The sequence below is a fragment of the Thalassophryne amazonica genome, chromosome 20 (assembly GCF_902500255.1).
Source record: "Thalassophryne amazonica chromosome 20, fThaAma1.1, whole genome shotgun sequence".
Taxonomy (NCBI): Eukaryota; Metazoa; Chordata; class Actinopteri; order Batrachoidiformes; family Batrachoididae; genus Thalassophryne; species Thalassophryne amazonica.
In genome coordinates this window covers 49,124,997-49,140,534 of record NC_047122.1, presented here as the reverse complement: position 1 = coordinate 49,140,534, position 15,538 = coordinate 49,124,997, and the positions used below count along the sequence as shown (strand labels likewise).

At 43.8% G+C, this 15,538-nt stretch overlaps 1 protein-coding gene across 1 annotated transcript in view; it reads left to right on the top strand.

Moving 5' to 3' along the window:
* elp2 (elongator acetyltransferase complex subunit 2) overlaps positions 1–15,538 on the top strand; it is a 65,713-nt gene that overhangs the window by 24,658 nt on the left and 25,517 nt on the right. The window lies entirely within an intron of this gene.

The window sequence follows — 15,538 nt, the reverse complement described above, 5'->3', positions numbered from 1 at the left end:
TTGGCCCGTTCTGCTTGCCCGTTGGTCTGGGGATGATACCCGGATGAGAGACTCACCGTGGCCCCCAGTTCCCGGCAGAAGCTCCTCCAGACGTGCGAGGAGAACTGGGGACCGCGATCGGAGACGATGTCTGTTGGGATCCCATGCAGCCGGACGACGTGGTGAACCAGGAGGTCCGCTGTCTCCTGGGCCGTCGGGAGCTTCGGGAGGGCCACGAAGTGGGCCGCCTTGGAGAATCGGTCCACTATCGTGAGAATGGTGGTGTTGCCCTGGGACGGCGGGAGGCCCGTGACAAAATCCAGGCCGATGTGGGACCAGGGGCGATGGGGCACGGGCAGCGGCTGGAGCAGTCCCGAAGCCCTGCGATGGTCAGCCTTGCCCCTGGCGCAGGTGGTGCAGGCCTGGATATAATCCCGGACGTCGGCCTCTAGGGACGCCCACCAGAAGCGCTGCCGGACAACTGCCACGGTTCTTCGCACCCCTGGATGACAGGAGAGCTTAGAGCCGTGACAGAAGTCCAGGACTGCAGCCCTAGCTTCTGGTGGGACGTAGAGTCTGTTCTTCGGCCCAGTTCCAGGGTCCGGGCTTCGTGCCAGGGCCTCCCGGACGGTTCTCTCTACGTCCCAGGTGAGGGTGGCCACGATAGTGGACTCCGGGATGATGGGTTCCGGTGGATCCGACAACTCCGTTTTGACTTCATCTTCATGTACCCGGGACAAGGCATCCGATCTCTGGTTTTTGGTCCCGGGACGGTAGGTGATCCGGAAGTCAAAACGGCCGAAGAACAGTGACCAGCGGGCTTGCCTGGGGTTCAGCCGCTTGGCGGTCCTGATATACTCCAGGTTCCGGTGGTCAGTGAAAACCGTGAATGGCACGGACGTTCCCTCCAACAGATGTCTCCACTCTTCAAGAGCCTCTTTCACCGCAAGGAGTTCTTGATTGCCGACGTCATAATTCCGTTCGGCCGGGGTCAACCTGCGGGAAAAGTAGGCACACGGGTGAAGGACCTTATCGGTCTTCCCGCTCTGGGAAAGCACAGCTCCTATCCCTGAGTCCGAGGCGTCCACTTCAACCACTAACTGGCGACTAGGATCGGGCTGCACCAGAACGGGTGCAGACGAGAAGCGCCGTTTCAACTCCTTGAACGCGGCATCGCAACGATCCGACCAGGTGAAGGGGACTTTTGGTGAGGTCAGGGCTGTCAGGGGGCTAACTACCTGACTGTAGCCCTTAATGAACCTCCTGTAGAAATTAGCAAAGCCGAGGAACTGTTGCAGCTTCCTATGGCTAGTGGGTTGGGGCCAGTCTCTCACCGCCGCAACCTTGGCCGGATCAGGAGCGACGGAGTTGGGGGAGATGATAAACCCCAGGAAGGACAAAGATGTGCGGTGGAATTCACACTTCTCGCCCTTTACAAACAGCCGGTTCTCCAACAACCGCTGCAGGACCTGACGTACATGCCGGACATGAGTCTCAGGATCCGGAGAAAAGATGAGTATATTGTCTAGATATACGAAGACGAATCGGTGCAGGAAATCCCGCAAGACATCATTAACCAAAGCTTGGAACGTCGCGGGGGTGTTTGTGAGGCCGAACGGCATGACCAGGTACTCAAGTGACCTAAGGGGGTGTTAAATGCCGTCTTCCACTCGTCTCCCTCCGGATCCGAACCAGGTGATAGCATTTCTAAGATCTAGCTTAGTGAATATCGGGCTCCATGCAGGGCGTGAACACTGAATCCAATAGGGGCAACGGGTATCGATTCCGAACCGTGGATTTTCGTCAGTCCCCCTATAATCAATGCATGGACGAAGTCCGCCGTCTTTTTTACCACAAAAAGAAACCTGCACCCATCGGGGAGGTGGAATTCCGGATCAACCAGGCGGCCTAAAGAGTCCCGGATGTAGGTCTCCATTGATTCGCGCTCAGGTCGTGAGAGGTTGTACAGCCTGCTGGACGGGAACTCAACGCCTGGAACCAAATCAATGGCACAATCGTACGGACAGTGGGGGGAAGGGTGAGTGCCAGATCCTTACGGAACACATCTACAAGGTCATGGTACTCCACCGGCACCGTCCCCAGATTGGGCGGGACTCTGACCTCCTCTTAGCCTGGGAACCGGGAGGGAACCGAGGAACCTAAACATACCCGATGGCAGGTCTCACTCCACTGAACCACTACCCCGGACGGCCAATCGATCCGGGGATTGTGTTTTAACATCCAGGGGAACCCTAAAATCACACGGGAGGTAGTAGGAGTCACAAAAAACTCGATCTCCTCCCAGTGATTTCCTGACACCACCAGAGTTACTGGTGGTGTCTTATGTGTGATTGGTGGGAGTAGGGAGCCATCTAGTGCCCGCACCTGCACAGGCGAGGTAAGCGCCACCAGAGGGAGCCCTATCTCCCTGGCCCATCTGCTGTCTAACAGATTCCCTTCAGAGCCCGTGTCCACCAGTGCTGGGGCCTTCAGGGTTAAATCCTCATAAAGGATTGTCACTGGGAGTCGTGTGGCAATATGGGTATGTCCCACGTGAATGTTTTGGCCCACCCCTAACCCAGTGTCTAGGGGCGGGTGTTGGTGTTTTAACCGCTCGGGGCAGTCCCTTACTTGATGCTCTATTGAGCCACAAACAAAGCACGCTCCGCGGGCCAGCCTCCTCTGTCTATCTGGTGCCCTAAATTTGGCCCTGCTCGTGTCCTTAGCTTCATCAGCAGGGGGAGCTGTCACCACACGGAGCTGTAAAGGCCGTGGAGCGTGGGGAGGGCGGAACTCGGTCGGAACCGGAAGGGAGAGGGACGGCGCGTGCCCGGCCACGCCCTTCGTCTCGTTCCCGACGGCGTTCTTCTAACCGATTGTCTAATCGTATAACGAGATCAATAAGCCCGTCTAAATCCCACGGTTCGTCCTTGGCCACCAGGAGCTCCTTCAGGACCAACGACAGTCCGTTTACGAAGGCGGCGCGGAGGGCAGTGTTATTCCAGCCGGACCTCGCAGCCGCGATGCGGAAGTCGACTGCATAAACAGCTGCGCTCCGGCGCCCCTGTCTCATTGACAGCAGCACGGCTGAAGCGGTCTCTCCTCTATTCGGGTGATCGAACACTGTTCTGAACTCCCTCACAAACCCATCATATGTCAGAAGAAGCTGTGAATTTTGCTCCCAGAGCGCTGTAGCCCAAGCGCGTGCCTTGCCGCGAAGCAGATTAATTACATAAGCTATCTTACTAGCATCAGTCGCGTACATGACGGGACGTTGTGCGAAGACGAGCGAACACTGCATAAGAAAGTCCGCGCACGTCTCCACACAACCCCCGTACGGCTCTGGAGGGCTTATGTATGCTTCAGGGGAAGGTGGGAGGGGTCGTTGAACGACCTGTGGAACGTCACTGTTGCGCACAGGATCAACAGGAGGGAGAGCCGCAGCAGCGCCCTGAGGGCGCACCTCCACCTGCGCGGCGAGAGCCTCCACCCTGCGGTTAAGGAGGACGTTCTGCTCGGTCATTAGATCCAACCGAGCCGTAAAAGCGGTGAGGATTCGCTGCAACTCACCGACCATTCCTCCTGCAGACGCCTATGCGCCCTGCTCTTCCATTGGCCGTTCAACAGCCAGTTGACGCCCCTCGGGGTCCATGACGTTGGCCAAGATATCCTGTTGGGAAAGTGTAGGTACACGGACCCACAACAGGGGGCGCAAATGAACGGACAATGGAGTAGGTCAAATAACAACACTTTACTGTTGTGAATGCGCACAACAAATACAACAGATTACAACAATGGTCAAAAAGTCAATTAACAAAGATGTCGTGTGGGCAGGCTCGAAGATAGGAGACATCTGTCCAAAGCAGAACCGGAACCACACGATTTCCTCCGCCACCAGACCCCGGGAATACTGGAGCCGCCAAGTCCCGAACTCCCAGGTGGCCACTGCCTCCGCGTGTCGGACCTGGTACTGCTGGCGAGGAACAACAAACAATTAAATGTGGGCGCGTTTGCACCCAGCAATCCACACGGCAGGAAAACTACCTCCACCTCTCGTTGAAAAAGAAACAGATTATCTGCTGTCCAAACACACACAAGCAACAGATATTCCTGTCACAGTCAGCTGAGAACGTTACCTTCCAGGTAGAAACGATATCTCGGCAAAGAGGTGGAGACGTCGTCCTGCTGATGTACTCCTGCCGATCAGATGATTGGTAACAGCTGTTGCGGGTGATGCGTGACAGCTGTCACCCTGGCTGCTCCTGTGAGGCGGCTGCGCCCTCTGGTGCCTGGAGCCCGCACTCCAGACAGGGCGCCCTCTGGTGGTGGGCCAGCAGTACCTCCTCTTCTGGCGGCCCACACAACAAATAATTAAAGTTATTTCTCCAAGTCACTGTGCGTTACTAATATTTTTGGATTGTGGGTCGATAGCAGCATTCAATCTTGGCCCATGGGGGTCGGGGTTCTACTGAACTGTCCGCTTTAAGCGAGCTGTGAGCTTTTCATCCGCGGTTTTCTGCAGTAGCTACGACTCGTCCTCACCTCTTAAAGTGCGGTGACAACAGCACACCTGCACTGAGCGTTACAAAGACATTTTTATGCTTTTTTTCTCCTTTATTTAGAATTCTGAGCTGAGCTGCTCCGTATCTGCTCGCTAAAAACAGCTGATCCTCCTCGACACATCAACAATTAACACTTTCCCACTCAAATGCACCTAAACTCTCTTTCTGAGTACCACGTGATGTGAAAACGCAATAAAACTTTCTTACCTGTAAATCTGGTCATGTTTTCTGCATAAATAAATGTTATACATTCTTTGTGCTCAAACACCAAAGCAGGGGCGAATCCAGAGGGAAAGGGGGCGTGGGGCGGGGTAGGGATGTAAACAACACCCCTAGATTAAAGGTCCAGTTTTGAAGCCTTTTTTTTTTAACTACAACTACTAATACTACTTATAATAATAATAATTTCGACAAGTAAAATGTTTAGAGAGAATTTAAATGTTAGAAAAAATGTAATAGTTAATAGTTACAGTAAAACTTGCAATTTCTAACCTACATTGTTTATAACAATGTAGGTTAGAAATTGCAAGTTTTACTGTTACAGTGCTGTCAACAGTTAAATATGAGGTCAAGAAAGATGTCTTTATTTTACTTTTTATAAAACAAGTATTTATTTTAATTGAAGTCAAGAAAGGGTGACTATAAAGTGAGTTTTGGCAAAACAGGTATTGTCATGTTGAGGTGACAGAGGGTTGTTGTCGACAGCTGGGAAAAGTAACTAAAAAGTAACTAGTAATCTAACTTAGTTACTTTACAATTGAGTAATCAGTAAAGTAACTAAGTTACTTTTACAAGGAGTAATCAGTAATTGGATTACTTTTTCAAAGTAACTGTGGCAACACTGATCATGATAGGGATCGTATTGTTGAAATGAATTGAAAGCCTTTATTGTCATTGAACTGATTTCAGAACAATGAAATTAGGGTTGCAACTCCAGTAGGTAAACATGAAAAAAGTTACATAATAAAATACACTTACAGTAAATTAAAATACACAAGTATAAAGTGCAGTGTTTCCAGGTAAACATGTGCAAGTAAACGTAAAAGGAAGGGGGTTTTGTCAATGATTGTTTAGTGTGGTTAGGGCATGCGGGCAAAAGCTCTTTGTGAGTCTGGATGTTCTGGATTTGATCGCCCTGTAACGCCTGCCGGAGAGTAATGGTTCAAACAGTTGATGACCGGGATGTGTAGTGTCCTTAATGACGTTCTTAGCTTTTGAGAGAATGCAGCTGTTTGCGATGTCTGACAGAGAGGGGAGGGTCAACCAATGATTTTTTTTGTGCTGTCTTAATGATTCTCTGAAGAGCTTTCTTGTCTGCAACAGAACATCCAGCAAACCACACAGAAATGCAATAGGCCAGGATGCTCTCGACTGTTGATTTATAAAAGGACACCCGCACTCAAATGTTTTTTTTCTGAGAATTCTCAGGAATAAGAGCCAAATTCTTTGAACTGCTGTGCTTCCTGCCTGCAAAGCCAGCTTAACTTTCAAAGCTCTGAAACACACAAGCAGTGAAAATGTCAGTGAATTAAACTGCGTTTACAATTTAATACCATGTGCTTTTTTACGTGTTGCGGTTGAATAGGCTTCACAAAGGCTTTTGTGTTTGACATTGATGTTTTTGGCAAAACAGATTCCAGGGTGGCAAATCACCAGCCATGTGTGTCTTAATTGGGCGACTTTTACAAAGAAGTGCTGCACTTCTTCACGCTGATTAGAGTAATTGGTGAGCTATAATGGAGAGTGGGGTTAGCGGTGGGGCGGCTTGGGCCCACCGCTGCGTAAAGCACATCTTGCTAATGAGACACACTTGTAATTAACATCTCAGACTGACCACAGCGGGCCACCGCAACGCCTGGAGGGGCTGTCAGCTCATGTGTTTTCAGAGAACTTATTTTCAGAAGTCTTGTGTATTCAAGTTGTTGTCCCGTGGTACATGAAAAAACTAGAAAGGTCTCTGAGAGTGCAACACCCGCACTTGTTTGATAGTGATTCATACACATTAATTCTTTCTATTTCAGTGACACCATAATCAGGGTTCTAGATATGGTGGGCGGTGCCAGGCGGTACCGCCCAGTAATGCAAATTTCCGCCAGGTACTCGCGTTCAAATTGGTTGTCCCGCCCACCACGGATTTTCCAAAAAATGAACTGAAATGTTGCCGAAAAATGTACCAGTTCAATCGCATTTCAAGCTTATAGAGTCGTAGTTTTGTTTTATTTTGCAATTTCAACCAAATAATTAAAGAAATAAGAAATATATTTATTCAGATCTAAGCACAAACAGCAGAGAGATCAGCAGTCAGCTGCTTTCAGTGCTCTGTGAAGCCGCAGAATGCTGAAAAGTGGATTGATTAACACGGACTCCGCTCTGACTTAAAGGAAAACAAATACTCCAGAAAAATGTTTCATAATCCAGAGTTGCTTCTGTGTTGGCAGATGCTGATAATTTACTCAGAAGTTTACTTCTTATTTTACAGTTTAAAAGCTTCGTGTTTCCAACAAGGTCGGAGGAAAACAGACGGTAAGACCGAGGGGGAGGGCGGAAGAGGAGCAGGGGGAGGAGCCTCAGTCACTCAGTTCATAAGGCAATTAGAGGTTATATTGTTTAAAATAATAATAATAATAATGCTATCCCACTGAAACATTTTGGAAAAAAAACTGTCATGACAGAAAAACTCTGCCTGTTTCACATATTAATGTGTTTTTAACCTTTTCAGCGTTATTTTTTTTATTAATTTAGACTTTGATAGAAACATTTAAAAAAGAACTTTGGTATTACAAATATTACAACATAAATTTAATTTTTTTTGTCTATTATTCTTTCTTTCTATGCATCTAAAGCCACTCAAAATTAGTTTAAAAAAAGGGCTTGCCAGTAACGTTTTAGATGTATAAAACCCTATAGCTTCAGGGGGCTCTGCCCCCTTGATCCCCGCTGGGGCCCCCGGACCCCTGGCCATGAGTCGCGATCACGTAATTTACTTGGCACTGAAATGGGTCTAGCTACAACCCTGATCATAATGTGGTTCTGTGTGGCCTTCAGATCTGATCAGGAATTAAACAAGTATGACTTTGAGTTTTTGATCTTTCAAGATAGCCGAAAGTGTAATAACAAGTTGGTGACATTTTAGAGTTTAATAGTAACTAACTTGATGTTATCTTAAACCAGTTTTGACCATTCAAGGTCACTCAAAATCAAAGGGCTAGGTGACCAATAGAAATGTGATCTGACTTCATGCGGTCAGGACAGTAACATGATTTTTGTAATTTGAAATGAAACAGTTGAGATGTGCTTGTAGTGTAGCCATTCATAGTGGAGTAGAGCGGAGAAGGATATTCTTACACCAGAACAGACCAAATCTAGGCTTGCATCTCAGATATACCTTCTGGCAATTTGTAGCTAAAGTTTCAGGTCTTCATTTTAAGAAAATCCTCCTCTGTACCACTTCATCATGAAGCTGCATAACTGCTGATTCAAAATGCAAAGCTTGCACTGTGCACAATTTCTCCACAATTTTACCAATAGAGAGCCTCGTCCACAACTACCACAAAAGACTCCAAGTTGTCATTGATGTTAAAGGGGGCAATACACTGTATTAAGAACAGTGTTGTGGAGAATTTAGGGCAAAGTCCTAATCACCAGACAATAGTCCAAGTGTTTTAGCTGCTCAGTCATAAAAAAGTTTCCTCAAAGGTGTCCCAAATTCAGAGAGAATCAAAGTCTCAAAGCAACAGTTTTTATTTTTTGCCGGCAAAAAAGGAAGCAGAATCCACAGAGTCTTCGGGAACACCCGTACAGCTTCAGTACCTTTTTATACACTTCAGGGGTCAACAACTCTACCCAAAGTGGGTGGCCTTTGTAAACTTAGCACTTCTTACACCAATAAAAACAGTTATTAATGACATCATTATACAAATGCAAATTAGTTAATTTCTTTGAAATCCCCCAGCCACTGAGTTCACCTTAAGTCAAGGTGGAGGTGTTAAAACAACCTTCCAAATGAAACAGTCTAGTGCGTTCATCTCTGATTCAACAGGCCCTGAGTCATGGACATTTACTCCTCTTGTTTAATCCAATATTTATTTTCTTCACAGATTAAGTGTTTCAGTCAAATTATAGCTTTAACTCCAGATTCTGGCCTTATAGTTTCCTTTTTAGAAACATACATTTTGCACAAAACATATATTATTTTAAACATCTGTCCACTGTCATCAGAAATACACAACAAACCCCTTTTCTGGCATGACATATTATCATAATAAGTTTTTCATTAGCACCCCATCTTTATTTAACAAAAAAATTACTACACTACAACAGGAATATGTAAACTTTTGATCAGGGTCATTTGGGTAGTTTCTTTTGTCATTCTGATTTTAAAAGAGTTTACACAGTTGTTTGACAATAAATGGCTTCACCAAACCACTGACCATGAGTGGAAAACTTTTTTGTATTATCATTCATATTCTTTGAAAAATGGCCAGAAAAATTCTGCCAGGGTATGTAAACCTTTGAGCACAACTGCATGTGTGCTTCAAAGGATGCAATAAGAGGTATTTTCTTGTTTGTACTGTGTGACTTCAAGAGGAAAGACTTGAACACTATTTATTAGCCAGTATTTCATCAGCCAGAGAAAATTTGATTTGAAAACCTGTCCTCATATTTGACTCACACTCTGAGTGCTCGTCACCCTGTGTTCCTCAGAAATGATAGATGCCCTTCTTTCTTTTCTGCCCTTGTTCTCTTCCCTCCTGTGCCTCTCTTGGTCGGCGATAAGACACGTCCTGCATCCATATTGTTGTTCTTCCCGTAAACAAGACAAATGGTGACATTTTGACTCTGTGAGGTTTTCTGTGATTTACGGCGGCTTCTCTTGTGCAGAATTTTAAAATCCATCTGCTTAATGTTGCGTCTTGATCTCTCCCAATCTCACCGCCTTCATTTCTGCCCGGCTTTCTGGCTTACCTTTCTCTCTTCGTCTCTCTCGGGATGGCTGGGGGAGCATGCCATTCAAAGTAAGTGCATACCTTTATTACAGTCATTAGTTCTGCTGTGTTTCAGCCTGCAGACACACATTATTTTGAAGGTCACCGATGAGCGGCAGAAGCTGGATGGTAGAGGAGATGACTTTGGTCCCACGTGGAGTAGACAGATGTAGTAAGGATATGTTTGTGTAGCTGCAGTTGAGGTTGTGTACCTTTTTAGCGTGTTAACACATTAGATCCTTTTGTGTTTCTGCAAAAGCCAGGGCTCATTGATGCAGAGAATAATGCTGTCACTCTACCTGCATGCAAAAGCCACTCATAAATTTCATCTTTCAAATGTATCTTTTCTGTATCATACTTCCTCATAGCAAACCTCTGTTTGAAAGAACAAACTAATTAAAGATGTTAGCGATAATGTACGTGTGTGTGGATACAGTCTGGAGGTGGGGTTCTGTTGCTATCGATTTGTATAGATCTCCCTCCTGGGCCAAGTTTACCACTGTGGGCTCGGCACCTGATAACGACTTTTATTGTGCGTGTAGAATTTGCCAGCGAGACGTTGGCCTGTTCCAGAAAACATTCCAAGCCTTTGACTAAATACTTTGTTTTATGGTGGTAAACAAATTGACAACAGTGCGTTGATAACTGTGTTAAAGCCAGGCAGGATTTGCTGATGTGTTTTAGTTGGTGTGCTCTGAGATGATATTTTGGATCAGTATTGGTGCTATATTGGCTGAAATTGCTGGATTGATAATAGAAATTTAAAAAAATAAAGCCAAACAAAAACCTGTGTAATCATTGTTTTCTATTGCACATCTGAGTTATGTTGTGGACTAAAAGCTCATTTATTCTGGTTTGAAGCACTGTCTCAAGTTTCAACAAGCACCTTTGTTTTCATCACTTTATGGAGATTTTCAATATTTCCATTAATTTTGAGGTTATTTTTGTCTTGTCTTATAATCCTGCACTGAATCCTGCTGGTTATGCAAGAAATGGGGCAGGATATTGTGTTCTGATTCAAGCTTTAATTTATTTTCTATACGGATGTTCAAGCTGATGAAAAGCTGCATCTAGATGTCAGTTTTTACATTTTAAGCCCAATAACAATTTTTGACTTTTCCAATGAATATTAGTAAGTCATGTAGTATTATTATTTTTATCCCCTATATTTGTTTGTTTTAATTGTGCTCTTTGATTTTGTTTTATTCTTGTCTCTGAAATGCAAAAAAACAACAACAACAACAAAACAAAAAACAAAAAAGAAACAAAGAAAACTGTGAAGCTCAAGTGCAATTTATTCTATAGGAATAAATATAATGGAGGAGGAAGTATAATGCACACTAGTGTGTTTCCTGTGGGGATCCATGGGCTCTACATTGGGTAGTGTTTACGAGGGCTGTCCGTAAAGTATAGGTCCTTTTTATTTTTTTCAAAAACTATATGGATTTCATTCATATGTTTTTACGTCAGACATGCTTGCACCCTCGTGCGCATGCGTGAGTTTTTCCATGCCTGTCGGTGACGTCATTCGCCTGTGAGCACTCCTTGTGGGAGGAGTCGTCCAGCCCCTCGTCGGAATTCCTTTGTCTGAGTTGCTGAGAGACTGGCGCTTTGTTTGATCAAAATTTTTTCTAAACCTGTGAGACACATCGAAGTGGACACGGTTCGAAAAATTAAGCTGGTTTTCAGTGAAAATTTTAACAGCTGATGAGAGATTTTGAGGTGATTCTGTCGCTTTAAGGACTTTTCACGGTGCGAGACGTCGCGCAGCGCTCTCAGGCAGCGTCATCAGCCTGTTTCAAGCTTAAAACCTCCACATTTCAGGCTCTATTGATCCAGGACGTCGTGAGAGAACAGAGAAGTTTCAGAAGAAGTCGGTTTCAGCATTTTATCCGGACATTCCACTGTTAAAGGAGATTTTTTTAATGAAAGACGTGCGGACGGGTCCGCGCGTCGGGACGCAGCCGACGCAGCGGGGCGGCACAGGAAAAACACCTCCGTGTTGATAACCATTTGTTAAAATCCAGTTGGCTTTTGATGGCTTTCAGTGGAGTGAGTATATGAGAAATTGTTTATCAGCTGGAGATGTTCCAACTTGTCCTCAAGGCTTCCAACAGAGGTGTTTTTCCTGTGGCGGAGCGTCGCGGCGGCTGCGAGCCGACGCTGCAATCCGCCCGCACGTCTTTCATTAAAAAAATCTCCTTTAACAGTGGAATATCCGGATAAAATGCTGAAACCGACTTCTTCTGAAACTTCTCTGTTCTCTCACGACGCCCTGGATCAACAGAGCCTGAAATGTGGAGGTTTTAAGCTTGAAACAGGCTGATGACGCCGCCTGAGAGCGCTGCGCGACGTCTCGCACCGTGAAAAGTCCTTAAAGCGACAGAATCACCTCAAAATCTCTCATCAGCTGTTAAAATTTTCACTGAAAACCAGCTTAATTTTTCGAACCATGTCCACTTCGATGTGTCTCACAGGTTTAGAAAAAATTTTGATCAAACAAAGCGCCAGTCTCTCAGCAACTTCTCAGACAAAGGAATTCCGACGAGGGGCTGGATGACTCCTCCCACAAGGAGTGCTCACAGGCGAATGACGTCACCGACAGGCGTGGAAAAACTCACGCATGCGCACGAGGGTTCAAGCATGTCTGACGTAAAAACATATGAATGAAATCCATATAGTTTTTGAAAAAAATAAAAAGGACCTATACTTTACGGACAGACCTCGTATGAACTAGGTAGCTGACATTTTTCAAGGGTGGTAATAAATTGTGCAAAGTTTCTGTATTGAGTTAGAATGGCATGTGAGTCCAGAATGTTTTTAGAACCTTAGACCTTATCATTTTTTTTGAAGAACTGAACCCTTTTATTTCCTGTTAATTATGTAATTTTTTTAAATGAGAATTTACTGTATTAATGTATTTATAAATTGTTTAGGTTCTCATCATATTATTATATTATTATCATTATCATAGCAGCCGGTCTGCTCTGTGTCAGCCTGATCCCGTCAGATCTCAGAAGCTAAGCAGAGCAGGATCTGGTTAGTACTTGGATGGGAGACCTCTTTGGAACACCAGCGGCTGTGTGTGTTTCTCCAGGTAAAACTGGAGTTGCGTCAGGAAGGACATCCGGCGTAAAACTTGTGCCAATTACCAATGCGGATCTGGCTGTATCCGCTGTGGCGACCCCGAACATAAAACCGAGAGCAGCCTAATGAACAACAACAACATTATTATTATTATTATTTTATTTTTACTACTATTTTGTCATTTGATTTTTAAATGGACCACAATGGAATGAGTGTTTTCACTTTCTTTTGTGATCCATGTATTTTTAATGTATTTACAATTATATTATATACTTACATTGAACTTACTAAATAAAATCACACACACACACTCACGCTTTTAATATATAGATGATTTACTGCCCTCTGCTGGAATGGCATGTGAGTCCAATATGTAAATATCAGTGTCCATTGTTCAGTGTTGTTAGCTGCCATATATGCAGCTTCTCTAAAAATATTAATTCTATAAATATTCAGTTTTGGCACCTTTCATCATTGACCCAAAATACATAAGCATACCAAACAGCAAATGTCAGCCATCCACAGTTAAAATTGTATGCATGCACTCACTTACAGCTTTTTGTCTTTCTGCAATTTGCTGTAAGCAGGTGCTTTTAATTTGACAAACAGAGAGGGTGCGGAAGACATTAAAAGCATGACAGATTTCACTCATGGTACCAACATGACACTTAAGTCACTTGTGGCAACAGCAACATAACACTTAACTAAAGTGATCAAACCAATTGAACTACAAAAACACAATAAATCAATAACACTAACAACTCTGTTAAACTAACTAGCAGGTGCCATAGTTGGACAACAGTGCACTTTGGTGCTACCTGGTGGACCACAACCTTAATAAATTAACTTGAAATAACTCTCAACATAACAATGAGATACACTTTGGCCATTTAATTTGAAAATTCTTTGGGGACTTGTCTCTTTCAGTTTTAAATTATATCAAAGTTTTGTGGATACAAATATGTAGACCTTCATATTACATGTGTACAGCTAATATTACATAAAAAAAATGGTGTTTGTTTGGTGGTTGGTACTTCCTGTGACCAAAGTTTGAAGAAAATCTTAGGTGGTTATATCAGAGCCTGTTTGTGCCTGAGGGGGGAACAATAGGCTCTTAAATGTAAATTTATCTGTGTAATTGGTAGTTGGTAGCGTTTTATTGCATAGTAGACCATAATTGTGCCTGCTATCTCCATATATAGATTTGAATTGACAGAATTGTCTTGATGCACAGAAAGATGGTGTCCAACACTGAACTGGATGTAAGATGAATAAATGAGAATTTATTGTTGAATATTGATCTGACCTAAAGTGCCGTGATGCTAAATTGTTTGTACTGTAATTTCCAAACTATATGCTGCACCGGAATATTAGTCATATCTGTCCAAAAACTTAGAAATTATGAAGAGTGGGGAAAAAAGTCACATCGGTCTGTCACATTTACTTTTGAAACGTGGGACTACTGCTTTATGCAACAAGAAACAAAATGAATGTAATTGATGCATTGTTTATTTATAATGCAAAAATTGTGTTAGCAAGCAGCTAGCAGACTGATGTTATTGTATGTGGCACAAAGAGCTCAAGCGCAAACTGCTTCTTGTGACCACTGAACATATGAAAACATCAGTGTGTAGCTTGCATGTTTAGTTCATTAAATGCAAATACAAATGTATATACATTTTAAAACATAGTTAGTCTTACTTTAGCTTGAACATCCTCCTCATTGTTGTTCGGCTGTCCCACAAAATGCAAACAAGTGATGTGCAAAGTAGTGTGAAGGTTGCTCCATATCTTAATTGAAGCGTGTATGAAGGCTGTTCTCTCTTTATTCAAGTGGGTCATCTTTCAGTTTGAGAGCATGATTTATTCATTTTGGCCTTTTTCTTACACCCAGCACATTATCGTCTTGTTTGGCAGTTTTTGACATGAGTCACTTTGAAATATAAGTCGCAGGACAAGCCAACCAAGTTTAAAAAAAAAAGAAGAGTCTGGAAAATATCATAAATAAAGAAAACATTGATTGTATTTTCATTTGTGGCTTATCCTGTGCACAAGCCCCATGTTGTTTGTTTATTTTTAATACAGTGTATATGCTCTTCCTGGTGAATATAGCAGAGGGGTTACAAGCACCCATCCTAATTCAGTTTATGTAAATCCTTCTGTGATCTCAAGCTTTGCAATCTTTCACAATTATTTGTTTAATTTGGCATGCGGCATTGCAATGGCCTCATTTATTAGACAAATGTATTTTGTTTGTAATAAAAAGGCTGCGCAGTTTACTCAACCCTAATGCATCTAATAAGTCCTGTTTTGCATAATTTCTCATCTGACTTGTCGGCTTAATTTGCTTTCCCCCCCATCTATCCATGATTGTGGTAACTTTGTTAATAAGTCTCAGTGGCAGACAGAATAGATTTGACATTCTCAACTTTTTCCACCCATCTCCTTGGATTTACTGTAATTCTGCGAATGTAGTTTAAGAGGTCTGAGGCAACAAGGCCCACAAGTGTGGCAGAATGAATGCTTGTGGAAGAAAAGTGCTAAATTCATCACATGTGCTAAATTCATCAAATACCCTACCTCAGACAGATGTCTTTTCTATTCACTTAGTCAATGTACATTCAGACTGTCTCAGGTTAGTTTGATTTTTGGTAGAAATTCGTGACTGTGATCCAGAAGCTAAATGTTCTTCACCCACCTGATGTGACAGACGAGTGTGCTGTATAAATTTCTGATCAGTAATTGTTGCACTCCTCAATAAAGTCCTTTCGGCTTCTCCATTTTCACTCGTGGTCCACACAGCAGGTCTGATATGGATCTACATGCTGATTTGTTGCATGTTTTAGGCAAGATGCCCTTCCTGGTGCAACTCTACATTACATGGCTAATGGGCATGTGTAGTCTCGATCTGGGAACCTTCTCTTT